Genomic DNA, 13,534 nt, shown 5'->3' on the forward strand with positions numbered 1-13,534 from the left:
ATTGATCAAATTTTCATGAAGGCAGATCTAGCGGTTTCGGAGATCTAATGAAAAAAGTAAAACAAAAAGCCATTTGGGGGTCAAAAATGATCATTAGACATATGCACATCAAATTATCAGATATTTTATAGAGATTTTTACAATAAGTATGAATTTTGTTTACATTCCTATGGGTTCCGTATCAATGTTTATCCGTTAGACGGCGACGCGGCGCTTACGCGCTTCGATATTTCGTCTCTATGCAGATAAAGCAGTACGATTGCTTTGAAAAAATGTTCAGAATTTCCAAACTATGCCAAAATAAAGAAAACTTTTTTTAAAACAATTTTTTTTTTGTTTCTCAAAAATCTAATTTTTTCGAAGTAATTTTTTTATAAAAATAATAATTTTTGGTACGGTAAGTTCCAGCAATTTGCCTTAAGGCACGATGCCTTAATTGCCTTAACACAGAATTCCACTTACAGCTAGTTGTACTAGTTTTTTGTTCCGTATATAGCACGGATTCGCATAACACGCTACTTTTTTGGAACGTAACTACTAACTACCGTGTTATGCGGGGGTTACCTGTACTTTTGTTATGAACGTTATTTCAAACATTGTTGTTTATCTCCTGGTGCTAACGTCGTAAGAATTAAGGTGATGGCTGGTTATACAACTTTTCCCTCTATTTTCAAAAAAAAAAAAAATAATAACTTCACTTGTCTTTGAGATATCAGTGTTGGACCTTTACCCGCGAACCTTTAAGTTCTTCTCTACCCTAATTGTTATTGCTATTTTTAAATCATGGAGAAAAATAACTAAAAATCTGAAACTAGTTCGAATACGCACGATGTGTGTTCGATTCGAGACATTCGTCCGATTCGTCCCTGGACCAGGTACAAAAGCGAGCGCCCTCTGAAGTAGCCGCGGCCTCTTTCTTTCCTACTGCACACGTCTTCGCGGCCCCACTTCTTCGAAACTTGCTTGGAACGAGTTGGCTCTGCGACTCCCAGCACGAAGCGGGTTCACAGTCCACTTCCAATGTTTGATGTTATTTCTATCGGCGTACGGTGTTTTGCAAATGCATTCGGTTCTGTTCGACATTTAGCGATAATAACGAAAAACGTTTATTATCAATTTTAACAATATGTTACGTATGTGAACTGTACAACTAGGACGTTTGTGAACTATAAAATTTGTGATGTTTCGCGAATGTATGATAACATTACATTCTAGTGAATTAGGAGATTATTATTGTTTATTCTGTGATTCGTGAAAATTATAATAAACATGTTCAATAAAACTGAACATGGAGTTTAGTTCAAGGAAATGACAATTAACAGAAACGAAACGAATATAATGTGGATACGCGAGCAATAGTTATTAACATTTACCAGGTAAATTGAATCACATATCTTAATAAATGATTATCTACTGCATATCAAATTATTACTGATGAATAATAGTACAAATGTATATTATCATTATCGTATGTCATTTTTGAACACATAAACATATAATAATGTGTTGCTGTATTAAATACAATAATTGCGCAATAGGTGAATGTGAACTGAAAATTCCAGATACATTTTACTAATTCAAACATATTTATTATCGAAACTTTTCGTTTTAATTCGAATAACACAAAAGTTTCAACTGTTTCTGAATTCTTAATTGTATTATTATAAACAGAAGTGACGCGTTTACAAATGCAATAAAATTTACAGGTAGCTTGAGAAGCCATCTTGCTTTATACATTCATCTTATTCTTATCTTGCCATATGTCCGTCCTACTCTCGCACACGTTATCTGACATCAATTTATATAATCTCCCATACAAACTTTTTTGAGAAGTGTTTTTTACTTTTTACCTTGTCGTGTGTCCAGGTATCACATGAAATTTTGTTAGTCTAGGATCAAATCCTTCAGGATATTTAATATTTTTTCGTTTTTCTGCGAATAATATATATTTTTTGACTCACTTGTTTGCCGTGCGATGCAAGTTGATCTAATTAGATTCCATTTTATAATTGAATCTAATAATGAAAATAAAATAAAACTAATAAAATAAAAAAAACTGAAAATAAACATATGTATTTTAAAACTTTTTGTAAGAGTAAGAGTACATCAGATAATGGATTGATTTTAACCCCTTAACTTAAAATGACGAGCAGGGCCCGCGTACGATTTTCGGGCCAGAAGCAAATATTACGCATTATGGGCATGGCCTGGTATGGTGAACGCTAGTATTACAAAATATTTATTCATACGAAACTATAAAACACAAAATTATTTTTATTTTTGTGATAAACCGTGCACTATGAGGGAAAATAGTCACAAACGCGGCGCCAGCCTGAACAACTTTGGGCCGACATTTTCGAATCTAAATCGTAAGTTAAGGGGTTAACACTACTAATATCCAAATCTTCAAACTTTATAACCTTTATTGGTAAGAAAATTACTTGCCTATTTATTTGCAAAATCGAAGTTTTATAACACTGTTTATATTTTCTGTCTATATATCTGTCTATATTCTCATAACTCCATGTTCTTATAAGATAAAAATTATTTTCAATATATATTCTTACTATTTATTTTATTATTTTTCAAATAATCTAAATAAGTGTGCAAACCCCTCTCCAAGTAGAAAACGATAAAATTATTAACAGTAAAATAATTAAGAGCCGCTAAAATTTAAAGATGCTGAATATATTTCTCTATATGGGCTTGGTGTGATATATTTAAATACCAAAAACCGATATCTTTTGTAAAAAAACGCAATAGATTTATATATAATAAAAATTTGAATATAATTATTTTTATAAAATGAAATAACTTATATAATTAAGAATAAATTTTTATTTTAAGTTCGAATTGTAAAAACACAAATGTTTAAAAAGAATTCTTTGAGTCGTTAAATTACATGTTCCTAAGTTCTGGGGACCCCCAGATGTCCCCATATATATTAGGGTGGTCCTTAATATGGATATTTTCAAATTTCCTTGCTCCCAGGAACTCAAATGTTTCCAAATTGATAAAAAAACAATTCTATGAAAGTTTTAGCTTCTAGATAGTCTGCACTCCAACCAAAGTTTCTTGGTTCTTCTTCCTAAGTAAATACTTATTTTATGAAATATATCAAATTTTTGTTGTATTTTTTTATTTATGATCAAAATAAGTAAATACAATGTTATTCTCAAAATTATGATTTACTTGCCGCTAAGTTAAAAAATTCTGAAAGAACAAATGGAATTTTACCCATGTGCGGACTATCTTAAAGTTAATATTAAAAGCTAAAACTTTTAGAGATTATTATTTCATCATTTGTGCCCCTGGGAGCTTCGTATGTGTGTGTATGTCTAGGCAGATATTTTTATTTCAAGTTTATTATATTTAATTATTTTGTATATGATGTGCCTTGAGCTTTTTGAATTTTCTCTATTTGTTTGCTGGCTAGGATGCAAAAAATCTATTTTAAGTTGTTGAACGTTTCTTTCTTTCGTTTTTTAAATAATAACAGACTTGCCATTAACATTTTTGAAGACATTTTTTGTAATTTGAATTAAAATGTTGATTGGCACGTGTGATAAATGATGCAAATACGAAACAGAATTCTCAATATACATACATGTGTTCACAAAATTGGGAGGATTTCAGTATTGTATCGTAAATTATTGAATCGGGGATTATTGATTTTTTGTTGTCGTTTTGTTGATATGTGTATCTACCATATGTTGATTTTGTTGATGTGTATCAACCAACGTGCAACCATACTTCGTTGCATGTTTAGTTTGTTTTCTGATATAAAAAACGGCCGACGATCTAAAGCATATGTATATATATATATATATATATATATATATATAATATATATATATATATAAAAATATATGCTAAAAGCAAATGTATATATTGCACATATGTATTTTATTTTTTATTCCCAACTTTATTGAAAGATTATCAGTGTGATGGATTTCCCATTAGACCTTCACTCCGCTTTGTCCATGTGGACCATATCAAATCGAAAACATTTTATTGATCTACATTCACTTGAGATATCACTACTGCACGATGCAATATTGTGGGAATATGGAGATCGAACCGGCTACCTTTCTGAATCTCTTTAACTGTTTATACGGTGCCAAGTGACACCTGTGAATTCAAAACGAGCTGTGATCTATAATAATAATCGTTAACCGATCGTAATGGGAAATGTTGAGAAGTGCTGCCAATGGTAGTAATGGTAGTATTCGACGTCGTGTGTCGTGTGTATGAGTATTAGTATGAGTATGAGTATTAGTATGAGTATGAGTATCTCGAGAGGCAGCGCGGCAAACTCTTCACCTACAACACCAAGGCAGGTGGTATCACATTGTCTAGAGTTCACGAGTACACGAACAACTAAGTCAATGGCCTTAAGAAGAGTAAAAACGTACCGAGGCGCACATCTCGTACGATCTGCTACGACGTCTTTCGAACTACTTCTTTTTTTTTTAACGTTCTTATTGAACATTTCATTTAGAAATCATAAACATTATTTTGCTGCTCTAGAAATCGACAACACTATGAATATATATATATATATATATATATATATATATATATATATATATTTGTTTATCGGATAGCTATTATTATTTGATATTATTTTTCTGAACTAAAAGTCTCCCTTCTTCTTTAAAAATTATGTATTCAATTTATTCAAATATTTATTCGTTTATAAATATTTTGTACGTTCCGGGGATGTCCGCTTATTCTGGAACTTTACATTATTGAAAACAGAAATTTTTTAATTTTCCGTAGGGTAAGTTATAGTAATCGCAAAAAATCGAAAATGAAAATTTTTATATACTTTTACGTGTCAAAACCTTCTGAACATTTTCGCATACCTTAGAAAAAATGGATGTATGTGTGTGCGTGTGTATGTATGTGCGGATACAAATTTTTGTCGGCGATTTTGAGAACACGAATCAATCGATTTGAATAATTTAAAAAATATGCGATTCGTATTGATAAGGAGACGTGCTGATTAATTTTTGGCCAAGGCAGATTTAGCAGGTACTCAGAACTGATTAAATTTTTTGGAAGGCAGGTCTGGCGGTTTCGGAGATCTAGTAAAAAAAGTAAATAAAAATGCCATTTGGTGGTCAAAAATGATGATTAGACATATGCACATCAAATTATCAGATGTTTTATAGAGATTTTAATGATGTGTATCAATTTTGTTTACATTTCTATGGGTTCCGTAACATCGTTTGTCCGTTAGACGGCGACGCGGCGCTTCGATAATTTGTTTCTATGCAGATAAAGCAGTGCTATTGCTTTGGAAAAAAGTTCAAAATTTTCAAAATATTTCATAAAAAAAAACATTTTTTTCCAAGTTTTTTTTCCAAAAATTTAAAATTTCTCAAAAATCAAATTTTTTCAAAGATTACAAAAAATTTAATCTTTTTTTTAAAAAAAAAACTTTTGGTACAGGAAGTTCTAACAATTTTCCTTAAGGCATGATGCAATACACCACTAGCTTTTTATTAAAACGCTCATTAAAAATCAAATTGTCAGTGCATAGGAAGACTGAAAATATACATTTATTTTCCTACATGGAAAAATCGAAGAATCAGTTAGGAAAATGAAAACATAATTTTAGTCTTCCTATGCAATCTTAGCAGTAAACTAGTGTTGCATGGCATTGTGCCATGGCAAATTGCTGGAACTTCTCGTTCCATAATGAAATATTTAAGGAATATTAAATGCTTTCCAATAGATTATTATAAATGCTGTAACTTTCATTATTTGTATTTTATAGACAGAATGTAAGAGCTTATAAATTGGACAATGACTTTCATATATGATCACATGAAAATTAAATAAACAAAACTTGACCAAACGACGTTAAAACGAAGGAGGTTATCTCATATTTCTAAGAATTATACAAACTGAATTGCAAAGTTAAAATTATTTATTTGAGGTATATAAGTGAGTTTTAGTTTTTCAGTAGGATAGAGCGGGGCTTAAAGGTCCGCGAATGAAAGTTAAGAATATTTTAACTTCCCGTAGGGCAAGCTATAGTAATCGCAAAAAATCGAAAATGAAAATTTGTATATATCTTTACGTTTCAAAGGTTTCTGAATATTTTGGCATACCTTAAAAATGAATGTATGTGTGTGTGTGCGGATACAAATTTTTGTCGACGATTTCGGCTACACCGATCAACCGATTTGAATAATTCAAAAAACATTCGATTCGTATTGATAAGGAGACGTGCTGATTAGTTTTTGGCGGAGGCGGGCTTTGACGTTTCGTCTCTATGCAGCTAAAGCAGTACAATTGCTTTGAAAAAAAGTTCAGAATTTCCAAAATATGTTAAAATAAAGAAAAAAAAGTAATTTGTTGTTTTTCAAAAATTTATTTTTTTTGAAGTAAAATTTTTTCAAAAATGTTAATAATAATTTTTGGTACGGGAGGTTCCAGCAATTTGCCTTAAGGCACGATGCCATGCGCCCCACTAGTTAACATTAATATTTGAAAGTAAAGGGAAATAGATGCGTAACTAATCATCGCCTTAAATCAAGCATCGTCGCTGCTATCATGAGATAAACGGCAATGTTTGGAAATCCATATTAAAAGTGTTTTCTTTCGTTGTTAGCTTTTTTTGGTTGTGAGCACTGTTGTTCAGTTCATAAAATCTTAATATAATTTTTGAGTTTACGTTGTTTAATTGGTTTATAAGATGTGTTGTTCTTTTTAACCCTTGGCACTCGGATGCCGCCGCTCTGGTGGCAAAATTCATATAAATCTCGGAATTCGAAAGGGTTAAGTTAGATTCAATAGTTTTTTTTTATATAACGCTTATAAAAGCTTACATGTGGGTGCGGTAAAGAGGATCAACAGAACCTTTACCCAAAGGTGTAAATAATAAATAAAAATAATAAATGAAAAAGTAAATTCAATTTAAAAAATTCGATTTTATAATAGATAAATTGAATAAAATGTTATTTTAACTGATTTGATTTTGGGATATATAATAAAAAGTGTATAACATTTTTTTTTGTTTTTAATAGTTCCTAAAGCAAGGAACATTCCATATTCCCGAAACGTAGAATGAAATAAATGAAAAATAAATATTTTTTTAATAACAAAATGATTCTTATGTATGTGTATACATAAACTAGTTCAGGTTAAACTATTTATATTTTAGTTAACTATCCTGTCTCAGTTTTGCGACTTTTTGGAAAACTTTTTTTGACTTTTTTGTTAAGGTACTATTCGCATATTGATGATTTCATACTTTTTTTTGCAAAATATTTAAATATAATTCAGAAAGTAATATATATTTAAATACAATCTATTTGCTCATTATAATGCAATATGCCAATAGTACAATATACAATAGTTTTACATGCCATGTGTAGTAATACGTTCAGGTTTTTCCAATTGCGCATTTTGTTACCAAGAACATTTTTTGAATTGTTTATTTTTATATATATTTGGTTTGTCATGTATATTTTTCTATTTTCTGGTAAATTTTACTTTGTTTATTTTCAATTTGCTAATTTTGTTTCAATTTCATGTAGTCCATTTTATGTTTTTTAGATCATATTTAATATCGACATATAAATTGAAAATGTTCTAATTGTTTTATGAAATTTTTATATTTTTGTGCTAGATTATATAATAGCATTTATATTAGATCTATTCCAATATGCGAACATTTTTGAACGAATTTTAGTATTTTCATTTCAAACTTACAACTCTTACTCTATTCGTAATCGAAACTTTAAAATTTTATTGAGATAAGAGATCCAATCAAGAGATTGTAAATTATTTAATAATAAATTATTTTTTATACATCTTAATTATCTTTTAAAAAACCTAATACAATACAAAATATACTTATTCACTTATTATTACGAAATTAGTCAAAATAATTTGAAGCTAATATTATAATCGAAATTTATTTTTGAAAGACAAAAGATTGGAAAAAATATTTTAAAAAGTTTTATAATAATTATAAATTGACTGCCAGAATTCGTAGAATAAAAGTCAAGCGGCAAAGTAGATTTCTTTTCTTGATTATTGTTTCACGCTAAATATTTGGAATTTTAATTCTGCAGTAGAAGTTATTTGTTTTAAAAAAAACCAAATTTTTGTTTTTACCATCATGTTTTCAATATACGTAATTAGTCTTTTAGTTTCAACAAATTTGAAAATGGTTTTAATGTGTTGCAAATCACAAAAAATGTTTGCTTTATTTTTTACTTATTTATTATAACTCAAAAATATAACCAATCTACTATTTTATTTACATATGTCATATTTTTATATTTACATAGTTAAATAAAGTTTTATATAAAATTCTAACAAAAACATTTTTTTTTCGACCTAATGCGAAAAATTTCTGCTCTGCAAAATTCATAAAATTGTGATTTTTTGAGAAAACAATTTGAATTTTTGTCAGTGTCATGTAGACGTATGATGAAAATTAAAAATAAAAGTATGTAATTAAATAACCCTGATTAATACTAAAAATTAATATAGTGTAAAATAAAACAATATTCTAGTGATAAATAAATATATTATTGCTATTGAAATTTAATGTAATCAATTTGTATAACACACTAAAATTACTTAAAACATTATTCTTACTGAACAGTTTAGAAAGTTATTTTATATTTCTTTATTTGAACAGCGATTATAATATAAGAGTCCTATAAGATTTTGAGATGATTACCTCTATTCGGTATATTTTATTATTAGATTTTCTAATACTGATTATGAGTGAAAATATTATATGTGGGGGTTCACCCACTTGGGGAGGATGGCAAATGAGCAATAAATTGTAATGTGATTGTTGATAATTTAAAGACATTATAGTATATTATAAACATTGATAGAATTGAGCAAAAAATTCAAATTGTGTTCAATAATTGATTAGTTGAGCTAATTTGCGGAAACATTGTTTTCAGATTTTTCACTATGTTTACTATCCCTTTAATAAACTAAATAACTTAAATCAAATATTAAAATTGTCATTTAAATTGGAAATTGATGGGTTTCAGTAATTTTCCAGAAAGCAGCATCATTCAATACGCTACTCATTTGTTGTTTTTACGTTTTATCTTTACGGTAAATAAGTAAGTAATGCAATTATTAACTTCCCTGGAAATCTGGAATTTTATTTAAAAATTATTGCTATTAATTAAAATCCATAGAGTGTTCCCTACCATGAATAAAAAATTCAAAAATATGCTAATAACTACAAATATTAAAAATATTAAAAATCAGTTAATATTTTTTTGAGAATTCTTTTGAGAATTTATATATAGTATTTGAATTTTTTAACTTTCCGAAGAAGAAGTTTATGTTTTCATAAAAAAATCCGATTCGCTAATTTTATGTTTTCTCGACGTTTCCAGCCATTCTGAATCGAATGAGACCAAATTTGGAAAAAGTATGTGTGTGTGTGTGTGTGAACAGATTTGTTGCCGTAAATCGACGTTTTCTCAAAAATGGCTGCACCGATTTCATAAATTTAAAAGCCATTCGATGTATCTCGATTAGGACTAGCGTTTATCAATTTTGCGCGATGATCAGCTAAGCCGTTTCTTTGTAAATAGCAGAAAGGTGAAAAATTTTTCGTCCACGTTTTAGCCCGCAGTTCTGAATCGATCTTGAAAATTCAAAAACCGTTCGAAAGATATTGATTGGGAATCGTGCTGATGAGTTGTTGGTAGAGATCGGCCGGGCCGTTTTCTTGTAATAAGGGTTAAAAAATTTTTTTTCGGCGATTTTTATTATTATTTTCTTGACGGTAGATACCATAGTCTTCTAGATCATACTAAAATATTACGGCTCTACGACAATTGGTTCAACTTTAAAAATTCGTCAAAGTTTGCAAAAATTGGTATCGTTTTTTTGGCATTTGTCAAAATTAGATTTTTCATCGACGTTTTCTCAAAAACGCCTGAACCGATTTCAGAAATTTAAAAGCCATTTGATGTATCTCGATGAGGACTATCGTTTGTCAATTTTGTGCGACGATCTGCTAAGCCGTTTCTTTGTAATTTGAAAAAAAGTGTTAAACTTTTCGTCCACATTTAAGCTCATACTACCGAATCGATTTTAAAAAATCAAAAAACTGTTCGAAAGATATTAGTTGGGAATGATACTGATTAGTTTTAGGTGAAAATCTACCGAGCCGTTTTCTTGTAATTCGTTGTTGAAAAAAAAATTGAGCCGATTTTTATGAAACTTTTTTTGATGATATATATCATGGTCTTATAGATTTTACTGAAATATTACGGCCTTACGACAAGTAATTTAATTTTAAAAATTCATCCAAGTTTAAGAAAATGAGTAGTTTTTTTGACGTTTGTTAAAATTAAAATAGGACGATTTTACTTGGTATAACGATAGAGTACTTGGTTTTAATGAACATATTAAGCTACTAAAGTCCTATGGAAACTGGTTCAATAATAATAATTGTTGATTTCTGAAAATTGACTTTTAGAAAATACTCCGTGTCAAAGTGTTCGTTTTCAATTATGTACAATAAATCCACTCGGAATACTTTTAATTACTCATAAATTAATTTAGTTTTTATTGATTAAGTCGATTAATTACACATATCGGGAAGTTCACGTAACTTGCCTCAAGGCAAAATACCAAACCAACTAGTTATTAATTTTTATTATATGCAAAATAAATGAAACTTGTTTTTTGTATATTAAATCTAAATAAAATCTTTGCAATATAATAATTATTATTCAGCCAACATAGTTAGCAGTCAGTTTGACTGTGTCTGCCTCTTGTGTTCAGTGTCCATGTATAAAATCATAAAATACAAAATACTCGATATAAAATATGTTCTTACTTGCGTGCGTTCTTACTATAGTGAAAAAGAATTTTTGATTAATTAATCTCGCTCCCCGACGCCATTAGTACCGCAGAGAGAACATTAAAGAGTTTTTATCAACACATAGATTCTTGAGTCCTATCGAAACACTCGGAGTAACCAACACATGCGTCGGCCGCAGCCATGCCGCAGCCTCGCAGCTCACTCCGATGAAAGAACTAAAAAAAATCTCATCACGTCGATTTTGTACGCAATTTCGTCCGTAGTTAATAAATTTGATTGCACACTGCGGTTTCATAACGTATAATATTTTGATGTGCCTTCACATAAGAATGCCCTTTGAATCGGTATTTTTCAATTAGATTGCCTTCGTGGCTGCGATTTGGATCAAAAGATTACTTTTACTGTTTGACGCGTTCGAATTACGTCCACATGAGCTTTTCATGTCCACATTCTAAAGTGCATGTATGTTTAGTAAATTGTCAACTGAATTTATTTTAGAATTGCTTTTTTCATATATGAAACTAATTTTATCTCTTGTGGCGGGCATCGCTGTAATGACCACATACTCAACGAGTTCGAATATTGTATAAAAACTGATTGTGAGTATCAGTAATTCCATGGTTGGACGTAGCATCATACGGAAAAACTAGTTGGTATTGGTATTTAGCCTTGAGGCAAGTTACATGAACTTTCCGATATATGTAAATAATCGACTTAATCAATAAAAAATAAATTAATTTATGAGCGATTAAAAGTGTTCGAGTGGATCTATTACACATAATTGAAAACGAACGAACACGTTAATCACGGTAATCGGAGAGAGTATTTCTAAAAGCAAATTTTCAAAAATCAACAATTTATATAATTGAATCAGTTTCCGCAGGACTTTAATGGTAGGTATGTTCATTAAGACCAAGTACTACTATCGTTATACCAAGTAAATCATAATTGAAAACGAACGAACACGTTAATCACGGTAATCGGAGTATTTCTAAAAGCAAATTTTCAAAAATCAACAATTTATATAATTGAATCAGTTTCCGCAGGACTTTAATGGTAGGTATGTTCATTAAGACCAAGTACTACTATCGTTATACCAAGTAAATCCTCTTATTGTAATATTAACAAATGTCAGAAAACTACTTATTTTCTCAAACTTTGATAAATTTTTAAAATTATACTACTTGTCGTAAGGCCGTAATAATTCAGTAAGTTCTATAAGACCATGATATATATCGCCAAAAAAAAGTTCCATAAAAAATCGGCTTAAATTTTTTTTTTCAACAGTTAATTACAAGAAAACGGCTCGGTAGATTTTCACCTAAAACTAATCAGTATCATTTCCAACTAATATCTTTCGAACAGTGTTTGATTTTTTAAATCTATTCGGTAGTTTGAGCTTGAGCTTAAATGTGGACGAAGAGTTTAACACTTTTTTCAAATTACAAAGAAACGGTTTGGCAGATCGTCTCACATAACTGACAAACGATAGTCCTCATTAAGATACATCAAATGGCTTTTAAATTTCTGAAATCGGTTCAGGCGTTTTTGAGAAAACGTCGATTAAAGGTCTAATTTTGACAAATGCCAAAAGAACGATACTAATTTTTGCAACCTTTGATGAATTTTTAAAGCTAAACGAGATGTCGTAGGGCTGTAATATTTAGTATGATCAAGAAGACTAAGGGCTAAAACGTGGACGAAAAATTTTTCACTTTTCTGCGATTTACAAAGAAACGGCACGGCTGATCGTCACACAAAACTCAGAAACGCTAGTCCTAAGAAAAACTTTTCTTAACTTGCTTAAGTTGATTTTTCCTAGCTTTTTCACTTATTTATTGTATTTCAATTTTCTTTGAGCATTGATAACTAATAGGTAAGACTATACTGTCGTTTTGTCTTAAATTCATTCTGTTCTTGTTAAAGTTCTTAGCTTGTTGGGAATTATTCGGATTTGGGGATTGTAGTTATTGTTGAACATACTATTTGTGATGGAGGTGTTATTTAGAACTTTTTTATTACAATAAAGCTAGTTATCAATTTCATATACTTCACACTTTAGCATTCACTTCAACTTTTCACTCAATCTTAAACAAAACATATAATTAGTGTAATAATTATTCATTAATTAAAAACAAATGGCGTAACTATTCGAATCTGAATGGTCGACATGGATTCTGAATATCATTATATATATATATATATATATATATATATTATATATAATATATAAGTCCACCACCGATGTATAAAAATTAGTGAAGTTAGGAATTTTCTAACAACAATATTTGAAAGTAGAGGTAAAGAGATATACAAACAGTCATCACCTTGATTCTTACGACGTTGCTATCGAGAGAAAAACAGCAATATTTGAAAATCCATAAAAAAATTATTTTCTTACGTTGTTAATTGTATGGTCGTGAGCACTGTTGTTTAGTTTACGAGACTAAAGGGTAAATTAATTTGAAAAAAAAACTCCTTTACAAGATATAAATTAAATAAATAATTATTTCAACTTTGCTTATGCATATTTCTGATGAAATACCAGATCAAACTTATTTACAGTGTTCTACGTAAATATATGCACCCATGAAATTAATATTTTGCATTGGTTGAATAGTGTAGCTATTATTTTGTAAAATCCTTTCGAAATTGAAATAAGACATTGGACCTGTCCTTCCCCTGGCCGGCTCAATT

Source organism: Ctenocephalides felis, unplaced genomic scaffold (assembly GCF_003426905.1).
Source record: "Ctenocephalides felis isolate EL2017-DRISC unplaced genomic scaffold, ASM342690v1 CF-g0.4_SCAFFOLD_01886, whole genome shotgun sequence".
Classification (NCBI taxonomy): domain Eukaryota; kingdom Metazoa; phylum Arthropoda; class Insecta; order Siphonaptera; family Pulicidae; genus Ctenocephalides; species Ctenocephalides felis.